This window comes from Macaca nemestrina, chromosome 4, assembly GCF_043159975.1.
Source record: "Macaca nemestrina isolate mMacNem1 chromosome 4, mMacNem.hap1, whole genome shotgun sequence".
Classification (NCBI taxonomy): Eukaryota; Metazoa; Chordata; class Mammalia; order Primates; family Cercopithecidae; genus Macaca; species Macaca nemestrina.
Genome location: NC_092128.1, coordinates 77,642,189 through 77,658,501, shown reverse-complemented (window position 1 = coordinate 77,658,501; position 16,313 = coordinate 77,642,189). Strand labels below are relative to the sequence as shown.

At 38.6% G+C, this 16,313-nt stretch overlaps 1 protein-coding gene across 14 annotated transcripts in view; it reads right to left on the bottom strand.

Annotated features, from left to right (window-relative positions):
• The window catches only part of LOC105475564 (core 1 synthase, glycoprotein-N-acetylgalactosamine 3-beta-galactosyltransferase 1), a 115,186-nt gene that overhangs the window by 54,253 nt on the left and 44,620 nt on the right, over window positions 1–16,313 (bottom strand). Inside the window, exon 1 of one of the 14 annotated variants that reach the window (XM_011730928.2) lies at window positions 12,885–13,069. The exons of the other annotated variants lie outside the window; for them this stretch is intronic. The gene's annotated coding sequence lies outside the window, so the exon portion shown is untranslated. Of the gene's footprint in view, window positions 1–12,884; window positions 13,070–16,313 lie in introns of those variants that run through there. 14 annotated transcript variants of the gene reach the window in all.

The following is a 16,313-nucleotide window of genomic DNA, read 5'->3' as shown; positions in this document are numbered from 1 at the left end:
TTTAGCAAGGTCACAGGATATAAAATACACATGCCAAAATAAATTGTATTTCTATATACTAATAATGAACACAAGGACACTAATGTAATACGATGCCATTTACAATTGCTCAAAAAAAACCATAAATTACGTGTAAAGCTAAAAAAACACGTATACGACTTGTATGATAAAAGCTAAATAATGCTGATGAAGAAAATCAAATAAGATCTGAATAAATGAGGATTCATACTGCGTTCATGGAACTAAAAATTCAACTTAGTAAGGAGGTCAGTTCTCCCCAAATTGACATGCATGCTTAATGCAATTTCTACTGAAGTTCTAGCAGGATTTTTTTGTAGAGACAGACAAGATTATTCTAAAATTTGTAAGTTAAGGCAAAAGAACTAGAATAGCTACAATTTTGAAAAATGAGAAAAAGGGGAGGAATAAGTCAACTGAGTTCAAGATATCATATGGCTATAGAAATCAAGACCTTATAGTTCTAGTGGATAGACACATGGATCAATGGAGCAGACCAGAAAACCCAGAAATAGACCCATATACATATGCTCAACTGATTTTTGACAAAGGTGCACAAGCAAGTGATGGGGCAAAGACAGCCTTTTCAACAAACGATGGTGGACATTCCTAGGCAAAAAATAAACCTAGACCAAAGTCTCACACCTGAGACAAAAATTAACTCAAAATGATCATAAACTTAAATGTTAAAACATGCAAGTATGAAACTTTTAAGAAAAACAAAACTTTTGGTATTTAGAGCTAGGAAAAGAGCTCTTAGACTTAGAACCAAAAGCACAATTTATACATGGGAAAAAGTGATATTAAACTTTACCAAAATTAAATATCTTGCTCTGTGAAAGACCCTACTAACAGAAGGGACAAACTACAGACTGGAAGAAAATATTTGCAAAGTACATGTCTTAGATCATTTTCAGCTGCTGTAATAAAATACCACAAACATGGTAATTTATGGAGAACAGAAGTTTATTTGGCTCACAGTTTTGGAGGCTGGGAAGTCCAAGAGCATGGCACTGGCACTTGGTGAGGGTCATCCCATGGTGGAAGGCATCACATGGCAAGGAAGTGTTCACAAGACGGAAAGAAAAACAGGGCCAAACATCCTTCCTATCAAAAGCCTACACCTGTGATAATGGTATTAATCCATTCATGAGGGCAGAGCCTTAATGACCTAATCACCTACTAAAGGTCCTACCTCTTAATACTGTTACAAAGACAATTAAATTTCAACATGAGTTTTGGAGGAACTATTCAAACCATAGCAACACATATCTGAAAAAGAATTCACTTCTGAAGTATATAAAGAACTCTTGCCCAGGCACACAGTGGCCCACGCCTGTAATCGCAGCACTTTGGGAGCCTGACTAGGGTGGATCACGAGGTCAGGAGTTCAAGACCAGCCTGACCAACGTGGTAAAATCCCGTGTCTACTTAAAAATATAAAAAAAAATTAGCCGGGTGTGGTGGTGCTCGCCTGTAATTCCAGCTACTTAGGAGGCTAAAGCAGGAGAATCACTTGAACCTGGAAGGCAGGGGTTGCAGTGAGCGGAGATCACACCACTGCACTCCAGCCTGGGCGAGAGAGTGAGACTGTCTCAAAAAAACAAAAAACAAAACTCTCAAAAGCAAAAAAAACCAGGAACAAACAAGAAAAAACAATGCAATAAAAAATGGGCAAAAGACATTTCACCAAAGATTTGTAGATGACAAGTAAGAGCATGAAAACATTCAACATCATTCAGTATTAGGAAAATGCAAACTAAAACTACAAGATTCTTCTACATACCTATAAAGATGGCTAAAATTTAAAAAACAGTGACACCACCAAATGTTGGTCGGGATGTAGAGAAACCGAATTACTGTACATTGCTAGTTGGACTATAAAACAGTGTCAAGCTACTATGGATCAAAGGTAACTATGCAGAGAAAAATATGTTCTAAACCATTAAACAAACGAAATTTGTTAACTTAGACACTATTCATCTTGAAAAAATGGGGAATATACCAAACAAATCTGAATGATATTCCCCCAGTCTGGTAGTTTCCCACCGCCACACACCCCCAATCTCCTGGAGTCTTTTTAAAAAAAATCACAGAAAAGATCAAGACAAATCTCTGCTTGCACTTGTCCCAGGTCCCAGATCTCCTATTTACCTCTCTTAGGCAGTTAAATGTCTAGACAGAGACTATCAACCACCAGCAGCATAGAACTCCATCTAAAACTTAAAGGGAATGATCCAAATGATGTATAAAACAATTGTCTGTATGTGGAAAGAAGTAAAAAAGATTTCCATCCACACATTTCTTAAGATTAGCTAGAACTGATTCTATTTAAAAAATAAATAGAAATGTATCCACCCTACATAAAAATCTTGCAGTGGAAAAAAAAAAAAGGAACACAGGATACAAAATAGAGGTGAAAGACACAGTTCTGAATATTTATTCCATATAAAATAAGGAAGTCATAAACTATACAGAACTGTTTTGTACACATTTAGGAATTCAAGAGATTAAAGAAATTATAGAGAAGTTGACAGATATGAAAGACAGGCAATGGAGAGTCAACAGAGAGATAACTTATATTGCAAAAAAAGAATAGAATAGGAAAAAAGTCAAAGACATAATTAAAAAATGCACTGAAATGAAGGCCATATATCTGAATATTTAAAGGCCTCTTATATGAACCAGAAAAATGCAATATATACACAGAACAGTATTTAAAAACATCCTGACCTTTATTCTTAAACTCTTTAAGTATCCAGGAAAAAAAGTAAGCAAGGCAAAGGAAAAGTATTAGGCAGAACTACAAAGGAAAAACAGGCAGCTTTCTCCTCTATCATTACATGGCAAAAGGAATGCTGTAAAAACTGAAGTTTCTGAAGGGAAAAACATATGCTCACAGTCTCAGATAATTAGCAAGTTGTCATTCAAGAATCAAAATAATAGGAAGACATTTTCAAATATGTGCGGACTCAGGACCCATATACCCTTGATATACTACCTAAAGATATAACTCAGCAAGGAATCTAAATTGAAGAAAGAAAACGAAATGAAACACCAGCCCGGGCAACATGGCGAAACCCTGTTTCTACCAAAAATACAAAAAATTAGCCAGGTGTAGCAGTGCCCGCCTGTGGTCCCAGCTACTTGGTAGGCTAAGGTGGGAGGACTGCTGGAGTCTGGGAGGTGGAGGTTGCTGTGAGATCAAGCCACTGCACTCCAACCTGGGTGACAAAGTGACACCTGGTCTCAAAAACAAAAACAAACAAACAAAAAAACCAACAAAAAACAAAACCCATAAAACTCACAAATGGAGAAATCATACAATGAAAGGCTTGGCAAAAGACATGCAATCTCTTCCGATATAAAACTAAATCTGTGTGTGGCCAGGCACTGTGGTTCACACCTATGATCCTAGCACTTTGGGAGGCTGAAGTGGTGGAATCACTTGAGGTCAGGAGTTCCAAACTAGACTGGCCAACATGGACAAAACCCATTTCTACTAAAAATATTTTTAAAAATTAGCTGGGCGTGATGGCAGGCGCCTGTGATCCCAGCTACTGGGGAGGCTGAGGCAGGAGAATTGCTTGAACCTGGGAGGCAGAGGTTGCAGTAAGCCAAGATCGCACCACTGTACTCCAGCCTGGGTAACAGAGCAAGACTCCATCTCCAAAAAAAGAAAAACCTGTGTGTGATAATTATGCAACAGAGCAGAAATGTTATTATCCCAGAAAGAAAAACTTCATAATATAAAATCATACTAATTTATGTTATAGTTAGGCAAAAATGGCATTATGTTGCCAACTGAAATGAAGTGGGGGATAGGAGAGAATGTGCTTGTGAGAAGTATGTGTTCTAATTTCATCATGTAAGTAACTCAGTTGTCATTTTTTTTAAAAAAAATGCTTAACTACAAAAATCTTCACAAATGCATAAAACAAAACAAAAAAAACTCACATACCTGTCATACAGATTCAATTATAATAAAAATTTTGGCATATTTACTTTATTCTTTCTTCAAATGATTATAGTATTTTAATGCAAATCTTAGACATAAAGTCATCTCATTTCTACATACTTCTGTAAACCTCTCTGAAAATATCAACATTTTCTTAAAAGCTACAATGCCATTACTAAATGCCTAACAAATTAACAATAATTATTTGGAATCATCTAACCCAGAGTCTGTAATCAAATTTCCCTTCTGTAATCAAACTGTCTCAATTAGCACACACAACTTTTCGCAGTTGGTTTGTTCACATCAGAATCCAAATAGTATTCATGTTCACAGATAAAATGAAAAAATAACACTTTGTGTAATAGCTATTAAACATAAAAACCTCAATGAAACACACATTTCTATTTAAAAGAAAGCTAATTATCAAACCTGGCTCAAGATACACAACCTAACAGACAACCACAGAAAAAATAAAATATGTTGTCAAAGAGCCAGACTTCAAAAAGGTCCAGACTTTCCTGAAGTCTCTCAATCTTTCAAAAAAACAATTTTTGGACTACATAAATCATTCCAGAAAATTAAGGAGCAGAAATTAACCAATTCTTCTTTAATATAAAAGTTTGATGACATTATCTAACAGAACCCAAAGAACAGCATAGAAAACTTCAGTCTGATTTCACTCCAAACTATTACATTATTAAAGAGAATGCTGTGCAATTAGTAGTAGTTACCGTAAGTTGGGTCTTTTGGCAGTAAGCTCTAGGATGATGCACTTGTGTCAAAGTGATTTATTAGAAAGTATTCTGTGGAAAAACTTGTAGGGAAATACGACAGGAAAGGGAAGGAAGCTAAGCAAGGGTAAGACACCAAGGAAGGTCCCATAGAGGGTAATTTTAGCTCAGTCCCTCAGGGTAGCTCCGGTGTTAATGTAGGTCACACCTCAGAGTTTACTCATATCATTAGTCATTGGTTAAGGGCTGTCCTCAGGAAGCAAAATTTCCAGACACTTCCACAGCAGGTACATTGGCAAAACAGGCTCTGGCATGGTGAGACCGGCCTTGCAACAAGCCTTAGGAGCTAGATGTTGAGACTCAACACACACTAGGAGTCTGAGAGCAGGAAGGAAACACAGGCCTGTAGAGAGAGCACTGGCATCATCTGCTACAGTAATTTTAGGATACGGAAAGTTAAAAACCACTTTGTTTGGATTTGCATTATGGAACTCCTAAGAGGTTGAGCAACATATCACTCCAGTTGGATCATCCTACAGTTAAAAACCACTGGTAATTAGTCCCAACAACTTTTACAGATATTTCAATTAGTTTTTTATTAGCTAGTCTAAATTATCAACACCGGTTAAGAATCACCAGACATTTTAAGGAACGGCTCTGATAAGAAAGAAAAAGACAAACACAGTCACATTTAAATCAACTTGGTAGACAAAGATTATGCAATGAGATGAAAACTTAAACAAAATACCACCATTAATATCTTGAGAGAAAAGATGCCACGCCATTGCATTCATGAAGAACACGATATCAGTTTTTAAATATCAGAAGACAAAAGACTCCTAAAAATTAAAATATAAGAAAATTGAAAACCTCAAATAGAACAGCTGTAAATCAGATAAAGAAATCTACCTGAAAGTAAGCAACGTTAAAAGACAAGAAAGACAAGGTGATGGAAAATAAAAAAAGTTGTGAAAACGAAAGATCACTTTAGAGGTCCAGATAAAAGAGAAGAGGAAATTATTAACTCACTATTTCAAAGACATTTACATTTTCACACTGAAAGGATCCAATGATACCCAGCACAGTAAATAAAAACAGACCCATAAAGACATATCATGAAATCTCAGAACGGGTGGGTCAAAGAAGCCATCCTGCAAACTTCGACAGAGGAACAAAAGGTCACATACAAGAGACCAGAAAATAAGTGGTTCTGGACTTTTGCGCAACATTGAAAGCTAAAAAGCAGTAGAGAAACTCCTTTGAAATTGTGAGGAAAAATAATTTTCAACCTATAATTTTATACCCAAACTATCCAATAAGTGTGAGGGAAGAATAAAGATACTTTTGGGCCGGGCGCAGTGGCTCATGCCTGTAATCCTAGCACTTTGGGAGGCCAAGGCAGGCGGATCACAAGGTCAAGAGATCAAGACCATCCTGGCCAACATGGTGAAACCCTGTCTCTACTAAAAATACAAAAATTAGCTGGGTGTGGTGGTGCATGCCTGTAGTCCCAGCTACTGGGGAGGGTGAGGCAGAAGAATCGTTTGAACCCAGGAGGTGGAGGTTGCAGTGAGCCGAGATCTCACCACTGCACTCCAGCCTGATGACAGAGCGAGACTCCGTCTCAAAAAAAAAAAAAAAAAAAAAAAAAGAGAATAAAGATACTTTAAAGACATGACAGATTTTGTTTAGGTCAATGCTCAGCATATACTATATTTTAAAGCACCAGTAGGACACTGATGTAGAAATGTTGAGCAAGCTGCTGGAGATACAGGTCTGGAGACTGGGAGAAGTTTCAGAATTGGTCACCTGTATATTTAAATTACCAATTAAAAAGAACAGTCAAATCTAAAATATAATACAGCAAAAAAAAAACAGGTAACACTGAGTAATTATTCATTGCAAAGGATATTCTTCGAAGTGCTTTAATTTACCATAACTTTCCACAACCCTATGCTGGCTAACAGAGTTGTGTAAATTCCTATTAATTTTAATTGCTTGCTATATGGCCTGCTTCTATAAAAAAACTCAAAAGACAAGATTCTCTTTAGCACACTCCCATCTTCTTACTCAGCCACTCAACTCTTAATCTAAGAAAATCTTAATAAAAAATAAAAAGCATTCATGAGCAGTGAGTGCCTGTACATAATAAGCTTCCAAGTATGTGCTAAATGAAAAAGATTTAATACCCCAATCAGAATCAATACAAGGTAAAATTATGTAAATTAAGATATACCCACTAAGTAGATTATACAACTGCTAAATTTTTGAAGATTACATTTTATGAAAACGTAAGTGAACACAAATATTTTATATACAATAATTTTATATACAATTTTATACAAAATTTTATAGACAATATTCCAATTATGTACTTAAAAAAGTGATACTAAAAAAAGACCAGAAGAAAATTAACCAAAATATTTAAAATGCTTCTAATATTTCAATTGGATAAGCGCCAACTAAGGTTATTTTTCTAAATTGAGTTTAATGAGTATGTATTTCCTGAGCAGCACTCAAAAATTAATCTTAGGATCCCTTTAAACTCTTAGTGAGGACCTCCAAATAGTTTTTATTTATGTAGGTTTTATCTATTGACTCAGATTTTTATTAGAAATTGAAACTGAAAAACTTTTAAGGCTTTATTTTTTTCAGAGTAGTTTTAGATTCACAACAAAACTGAGAGGAAGGAGAACAGAGATTTCCCAATACTCTCTGCCCCAACATATGCCTAGCTTCCTGTATCAACATTCCTCACCAGAGGGTACATTTGTTACAACTGATAAAGCTACACTGACCCATCACCCAAAGTCTACAGTTTAGATTAGGGTTCACTTTTGGTGGTGGTGTACATTCTATGGGTTTGGACAAATGTACAGTGACACATATCTGTCATTACAGTATCACAGAATATTTTCATTCCCCTAAAAGCTTATGTGTAAACTATTCAAAATAGTAAAGTTAAACCCTCTACCTGTTAACACAAATAATGTATTTTATGAAAAATAACTATTTCCTTTTAAAATGAGAAAAGTGGCACTGCTTTAAATGTCTACAAATCTTAGTAACTGGCTTAATAGAAAACAGCTGGATCTTGAATTCCATATCTCCTTCTGCATTTGTTGCAATGTCATATACCATGTAGCTTCTTAAAAACGTGACTGTACACTTGTGACAGAATGAAAGAGAAATGCAAATAACATCTTGGTATCAGTCTAGTTTTGATTTTATGGACCTCCTGAAAAGGTCTGAGAGATCTCAGTTTCCCCAGACCATACTTTGAGAATTGATGCATTATTTTGACCAAAATTTTCTTCCTCCAAAAATATTGCATGGTGGCTGGTAGCCTGCTGGATTATGAAATAAAGAGGATGGAGGCTTGAGAGTTCTCTGATTTCTGGGTGACTAGAACTCAAACGGGAACAGGCTATATTCAATCTTCATTTTCTGTACAATGAAAGACAATGTTTAAAGCAGGGAAGCAAAGCTTTCAGTGCTCTTTCCACTTGGTTCAGGTTCAATTCACTTTAAGTATAACCAGATTTGGAAATCCCAGTCTGAGTGTTACCTACTAAGGAGTATCCACAAAAGGAAACCTGTATGGCATTCTTTTCCTTCCTCCCTCACTTCATTTTGATATCATCAAGTAGTATAACACTAACTTTGGGTATCATAGAAAATATTGAGGATGCACAAAATATTTGTGTACTCATAGAAGAGTAACACAGAGTCATTCTTACAGTTTGATCTTTGAACCTAAAATTGGTGGGAACATTCTTTAAAAACAGAAACACGGGGCCAGGCACGGTGGCTCACGCCTGTAATCTCAGCTCTTTGGGAGGCTGAGGCTAGTGGCGGATCACGAGGGTCAGGAGATGGAGACCATCCCGGCTAACACAGTGAAACCCAATCTCTGCTAAAAAAAAAAAAAAAAAAAAAAATACAAAAAATTAGCTGGGTGTGGTGGCGGGCACCTGTAGTCCCAGCTACTCGGGAGGCTGAGGCAGGAGAATGGCATGAACCCAGGAGGTGGAGCTTGCAGTGAGCCAAGATCACACCACTGCACTCCAGCCCTGGCAACAGGGCAAGACTCCGTCTCAAAAAAAAAAAAAAAAAATAGAAACACGGTTTGAGATTTACATCAATTTGATTTTAAACCCAATTACAAGGTTTTATGTAATCTTTGGAAGGTGCTACCAAATGAGTACCTTTCCAAGTGTTAAATATTGTACTAGGAGCCAAAGACACAGTCACTAGCACATCTACTGTTTCAGTGTAAACTCTCAGAAGGCAAAACAAAGCAAAATAGACTATCTTACCTCTCAGGGTTGCTATGATTCTTTTTATGAGGCACTAGTGCAACACACAATAACTAGCTTGTAATAAGGGGGCAAAGCAGCTCACCTTATTCATTCCCCACCCCCAAATCTAGTAGCTCTCCGTTGTTCTATTTTAACCACTCTGATGACACTTTTCTCCTTCCATTATTTGATCATTTTTCACTGGGCCAATAACTTTTACTACTCTCTGCCAACAACCCCACAGACTTCACCTAACAGTCTTGTTTTAAAAATAGAGTACTTTCCAATTCCATAAAATTAAATCCAACTGCTTAACTTGGCACACAGGGTCTAGCTCTAGTTCACCTTTCTGCCATTTTATTTCTGACATTCCCTATCCCTAAGCCTATACTGAGCCTTTCTCCAAGCCTTCCATGGCCTTTTATATAGATGACTTTGACCATTTTAATCTTTATGACTGGAGTGCCTGGACTGATTTTGTCTACTCCATAGACCTGTAACTAACTTTTAAAGGTTATCTTAGTTTCAGCATTTTCCACTGCTCCCATTCCCTAACTCCATGGTCAAACTATAATACTATCCCATCAACTTTTTCATGATTCCTTCATTTACACCTTTACGTACACTCATCAGTAAAGCTCCCCCAAAATGGCAGCTATGGGTTCATGTATCTTTCTCTCGCCAGTACCTAGCATACTGCTCAGCTTGCAAAAGCCATCTAGTTTTTTGGAGCAGGGAGGGGAGAGCTACAGTCGAAATGATTTTTCTAAATTGGTATCTATGCTGCCTGATTTAGTAAAGAAAACTGTTTCTGGGCCAGGCATAGTGGCTCATGCCTGAAATCCCAGAATTTTAGGAGGCTCTTTTGAGCTCAGGACAAGACTGCAATGAACTATGATTGTACCACTGCACTCCAGCCTGGGCAACAGAGTAAGACTCTGCTTCTTTAAATAAATACACAAAAACAAAAGAACTGCTTCTGTTGTATTTCAAATCATGCCTACACCTCTAAAGTTTTCAATAGTTTTCTCAAAGCTTTTAAAGAAGTTTCTATCTTATTAAAACAAAAAGGAATAAAAATGAAATAATTATCAGTGAATAAAGCATGTGTCCACATAATCATTAAGACTTTAACCACTGCCAGGTGCAGGTGGCATGTGCCTGTAGTCTCAGCTACTTAGGAGGTTGAGGCAGGAGGATCCCTTGTGAATGACCACTACACCGCAGCCTGGGTGATGTAGCAAGACCATGTCTCTTTAAAAAAATGGTGGTGGGTAGGGGAATTCCCTCTCTCAGCTTTGGAGCACCCCCCACCCCCACTACCCCAGCTTCCCGGGTCTGTATGGGGGAGCTTCTTCCTTCTACCTTCTTTCTGGCCTATTAAACTCTCCACTCCTTAAAACCACTCCATGTGTGTCCATGTCATTTTATCTAAAACAGTATGAGTACCAACAACCCTGGTGTTCCTTCACTCATCAGAGCTGTTATCATTTTGGTGCATTGGCCCCTAAAAGAAATTCATTCATCAGATTGGTGAGTACGCAGCGGATTTCAGCTTTAAATCTGTCCTATAATCTCAATGCTTTCTTCCATCTACCCTGTCGCCAAACTTTCTCTTTTTATCCGCAGTCTCTTACCCTCTGTGTGTGTGTCTACTGTGCAGGAATCCTTACAGTTTAGGGAAGAAATGTCTGTTAGAGAAGATGGAGAATCACAGCAGGCAGTAGTAACTCAGTAACTCTCTCTCCGGTTTCTCTGGTAGAAATCAAGCTCTAGGACTCTTTTGAGAACAGAAGTTTCTGCTTTTAAGTTAGGAGTAAAATGTCTTCCACAGCCAGATTTTAGTCCTGATATTGTCCTATTAGTGGGAAAATGGCCATTCCAATTCCTACGTTTTTTTTAAGGCATCTATTCTGTCCCAGTTAACATAGTACTTAATTAGTAAGGGAAGTTTAAGTTCCGAAGTTAACCAGAACTGTTTTCTTTTAAGTGTAAATGCTTTAGCACAGGCCGTAATAGCAGGCAATCTATAGCACACTGCCCCCATTAAAGGAGCCTTGCCCAAAGGCTACAGTCTCTCCAGATCGTTTTTTTTTTGGGGGGGGGGGATCCAGGCAAATCACACTGGTTCGAGGAAGTCAAAGGGAAATCACACAAGGCGGATAAGCTAAGGCTGCTTGGGTACACGTGGTTAGCCCCATCACTTAGTTCATCCGGATCCACGGCCTGGAGGACCACACCTACAACCATAGGGGAGCACATTTAAGAAAGTGCCGGAATCCAGAAACCGGGGAGGTAAGATATTCAGAGGATACTCCCTGTCTTCTCCTCCACTCTGGGTCATACAGAAAGGAAGGAAACTAAGAAAACGTTTTTATTCTTGCTTCTTTTTCTAACTGGGTAATAAAATATCTTCAGCTTGCACCCCTCTGGAGTGCACTCTGAAACACTGGAACTTCCTTAACCTCAGAACTTGAAAGAAAGCAACTCATTTTCTTTTGCACAACAGCATGGCATTTCTACTAAACCTCTGCAAGTGTTTTAAGATCAACTCAGATCTTTTAGCAACCATATTGGGCAAGCCCAGGGAAAACAGTTACCCAAAATTAAAAAAAAGTAACTTTCAGGGAAATCATCTGAGGGTCCCCCTTATTTGGGGCACCTTCAAGTTCCCTGCTCATTGCAGGACTTTACACAAGTAAAAGGAGATTTAGACTGATTTTCTAACAACCCTACTAGGTATACAGAAGCTTTCCAAAATTTAACTCAGGTATTTAACCTCACACGGGAGGATGTTATTGTCTGGACATGGGGGAGAGGACAAAGACGACTAAGATGGTGCATTTCCAGGTTCTTTATCACCAACTTACACATAGGAAAATGTAGCCCGTGCCCCGGAAAAATGCAGACCAACTGCGTAGGCGCAACGTGACGTCCGAAGGAGGAAACCGAAACCTACCTGGCCGCGCCTAGGGAATGCCCCCGACACGCCGGTGTCCCGCCTACTGCCCTCCCACTCCCAGGCCCTAGACATAAAAAGCCGCTCCCAGCAGACGTCCGGCGTGAACTTCCTCGGCCCCTCCTCATATGTGGACCTAGGAACCTCACCCGAGAACGCCGGAGCGACTTCCTCAGCCTCCACCGCCGGAGCGACTTTCTCAGCCTCCACCGCCAGAGCGACTTTCTCAGCCTCCACTGCGGGAGACCAGTGAACCTTGCCCTTTCCTCCTTCACACTGGCTAGCTGATAAAGCTTTTTTTTACCTTACCTACTTGCCTCATCTCTGGCGCCTGCTCCGGTGGTCGCATAAAACAAATCAGTTATGTTGCTGCTAAGTCAAGCCCTCACTGCGGCTAAAACAGGCAGCTCTGCAAGCAGAAGAGAATTTTGGAGATAAGCAATGTATCTCCCATAGTACGCCAAAAGGGAAAAGAAAAAATAGGGAAGGCAAAGAAATAGAGGAAACACCATTCTCAATAGGAAGAGAGGCAATACTTCTTGAAAACCCTAACTGGAATTCCTTTCTAGTTTTTCCTTTTTTCATGGTTTAACATGGCTTCTGTCTCTTTCATAATGTTCTTCCAACCTGAAAAAGGTTAATTTTCCAAACCTTAAAACACTTGGCTTAAAGTTAAGCTCGGGGGAAGGGAACCCAGAAGCCTGATATGCCAGCAAAAGCGTAAAAATGTCTTACCAACTGGGCTTTTGGCTTTTCTCTCCCTGTGCAAACTGGCAAAAGGGATAATAAGGATCATTGTTTATATTCTCTGTAAATTTATAATTAATGAAGAAGGATTTGTGAGGTTGGTCTTATGCTATAAACAACGTGGTGTGCTTTGCATGTCTTTCTGTATGGTTCTGTCAAAGAAAGGGTACCTTAGGTTAGGATGCAGGCCCAGGACTCCATAAGCCTGCTGTTCAAGCCAGCCTGTAGCAAGCTTGGTTACAGCCTCCATCTCATTTCATGTCCTTGGGAACATGATCTGCAACCGCGTGGCAACACTTTGTTTTAGTCTTCACCATTTCACAATGGTGGCTGTCTTCTTGTGCTAAGTCAGTTCCTGGGTGAGGGCCACAAAATCAGATAATCCAGTTAGTCAATCAGGATGGTACCAGCTGATCCATCAAGGGCAGGGTTTACAAAATATCTTAAGCCTGATCTTGAGAGCAGTTTAGGGAAGGTCAAAATCTTGTAGCTTCCAGCTGCATGGCTCCTGGGCCATGGTTTCTAATATTGTGGTTAGTTTCCGGTCTGGTCCCTAGGCAAGAGGGAAGTATATCATGGGAGGCGGCTATTATCAGCTATTATCATCTTTGTTTTTGACTGTAGAATGTAAACTCAGCTCCTCCCAAAGTTTGTTTGGCCTACCCTGAGGGATGGGCAAGGACAGCTTGGGGGCTGGAAACAAAACGGAGTTGTTTGGGTTGGATCTCTTTCACTGTCTCAATCACAATTTTGAAAATACTTTGTACACACTCAGTTGAGTCAAAACCTGATTAAGGCTTGCTGGTTTCACCGTGAGTTTACTTTCAAAAGTTCTAAAGCCGAAAATCTTAAATGCTTGGCATGGCTAAAGTCAAGTAACAGGGGATTTAAAAGGATTTCCTTAAAGAGTGCTCAGTTTAATTAAAAGTGGATATTCAAGTTATAGGTATATTTAAAAGGCTTTTATGTTTTTCTCTTCTTGGATCCTGCTTTTCTGGAAAAAGGCTCTCCTCTTCTCAGTCGACTGAATTATTTTTCTCCATTTTTTGTCTTACCACTCTTAATGCATGCATGAGAGGTCCTAAGATAACTTTTGGTAGCATGGAACTTCTTGGGAAAAACGAGATGCCACAGACCCCGTTTTGGGAAAAAAAAAAACCCGTTTCTTTCCTCATGAAATCCCAGGAATTAAAAGGAGATGGATCCCTCTCAAAATCAAAGGCTCTATTCTGTTTTGCACTGTGTTATCTATTGTGTTTTAAGTATGAGGGGGGGTATCAAATTACTTCACATTATGAAAAGCTTTGGTGTGTAATAACTAGGTAGAAAACACACTGTAAGGGATGGCTAATAGTAGTTATAAATTAGAAAAGTATGCTCTTGGCCACCTGGAAGATAAGGAAACATCCTCACCCCGCACTGGGAGATGAGACTCCCCTCAGGGATGGACTGATTACAAAATAAGCCAATTGGCTTTGGGTTGCCTTGCAATGAAATGCATGGTAGAAGCACTACAGTGTCTTCTCCCATTATATTTATATGTTCTTTTCATAAATTAAGCACTGAAATAAAAGCATAGCAAGAAGGTCTTAAGGCACAATCCACCCTTTAGTAAAAAGGTTGTGAAAGGTTTGTAAGATTTTTACTTCATGGTCAAATTGGTTAAAATTAGATGAAATAATCTATAAGGTTTCATTTAACCTAATTGGGGTTAACATCAATAAACTAATGCAATTGTAAAATTTGGCTTTAAACAAAATTTTCATCTCATAGTAAAGACTAATGAAAGGTTTTTGCCTTTTAAGTCATCATTTTGGCAAAATAATTTATGCCAATCTGGAAATTGTCCTTACTGATGCCTGGCTTTCTGGATGGCTCAGAGGGCCCCTGAAACATTCAAAGAAAAGGTAGACAGGATTATTTGACGCGTTTAGTTACATAAGATTGCCAAGATGATGTCCAATCTTCTTTACATTATATTTCGGTAAATAATACTAATACACGTTCCAAACTTGTATGGGATTTCTAAAATTCTAATGCCCAAGTATATGCTATCAATCACAATTAAGGGTAAAGTTACTGTAAACCATGGAAATAAATAAATTAATCAGTCATGTTTTTAACTGTAGCTATCCTGAAAATTTTGTCATTTGCAGACAATTGTTGTCTTGCTTTGTTCCTTCTCAAAAGATGGTTTATAATCAAGCTATATTAAGGACATTAACAGGTGTTCTCAAATGCCTGTTTTTAATAGCTTTGAAGTTTTTAATAGCTTTGAAGATTGTAACACTGAAATTGAGAAAGAAGGTATGGGACTTCTAAAGAACTGACATGTTCACAAATATCAAGCAAAACAAGAGTTAACTAAGTGGACTGCACTTAAAAAGTTTAAGCAACTTTTTAACTTTTGCTAGGAATATTGTTGATCCTTGTTTTGTTTTTCAGAGTCAAGGAAACTTAAACTATTTACGGCCTTTAATAATTGAGTAAGGTATACTACTATAACAAAATTTGGAGCAAGTTTGTAAGGTCCTCTGAGCTGGCTGCACCATGGTCAAGCCATCGTGATATTCCCCCGCCTTTGTGATAATGTACTTTGTGATATTCCCTGTCCTTGTGAATGTACTTTGTTACATTCCTCCCTGCCCTTATGACAATACACCCTCCGGCCCTTGTGAATGTACTCTGTAACATTCCTTCCTGCCCTTGTGAATGTACTTTGTAACATCCTCCCCGCCCTTGAGAATGTACTTTGTAACATCCATCCCTTGCCCACAAAAAAACTGCTCCTGACTCCAACACCTATCCCAAAGAACCAATGCTAATATAAGAACCAATGCTAATATAAGAACCAAAGCTAATCCCACCATCCTTCACTGACTCCTATCTCAGACTCAGCCCACTTGCACCCAAGTGAGTAAACAGCCTTGCTGATCACACTAAGCCTGCTCAGGTGGTCTTTATACAGACATGAGTAACAATGTTCATTTTTCCCCACCTGGTTCCTCTTTAATTTGGAGACTACCTGTAAGTACTCTTAACTTATAGCAATATAGTTGTCTGCATTAGTGCAGTAAGAATCCATTTTTCTTTGTCAACGGGACACAGTCGGAAAAACTGGTTATTTTACCAAGGCTTTGACTGAAAGGGTGTGTCTCCCTTTAAGGAATCAAGCTTGACATGCAGAGCCAATAACAGCCCCTGGGAGAACTGGCATCGTACCTTGTCTACACAGTCCCTGCACAGGGTTCCTAACCTGTGGTCAGTGAAGAATGTCACTTTCTAACAGGTCTGGAAGCTCCAAGTTTCTGGGGACCTCAAGAAGAGAGGATCACCCAACTTACAGGTATTTGACGAAACAAACCCACGGCTGGGCTCGGTTTTAAAGGTCTTACCTAAGATTCCTTGTGGAACAGAGTTTCATCAAAGCCAATCCAAAAGACCTATGTAGAAAAACTATTCTTGCTAACACTTCATGCAAATAATCAGGCCAAGTATAAGATTAAAGTTCATTCACAATTGGTTTTTACCAAAAATGAGAACTGGAGAGAAAAATTGTGCCCCAAAGCTTAGCATACATTTGTCATTAAATCCTAGTC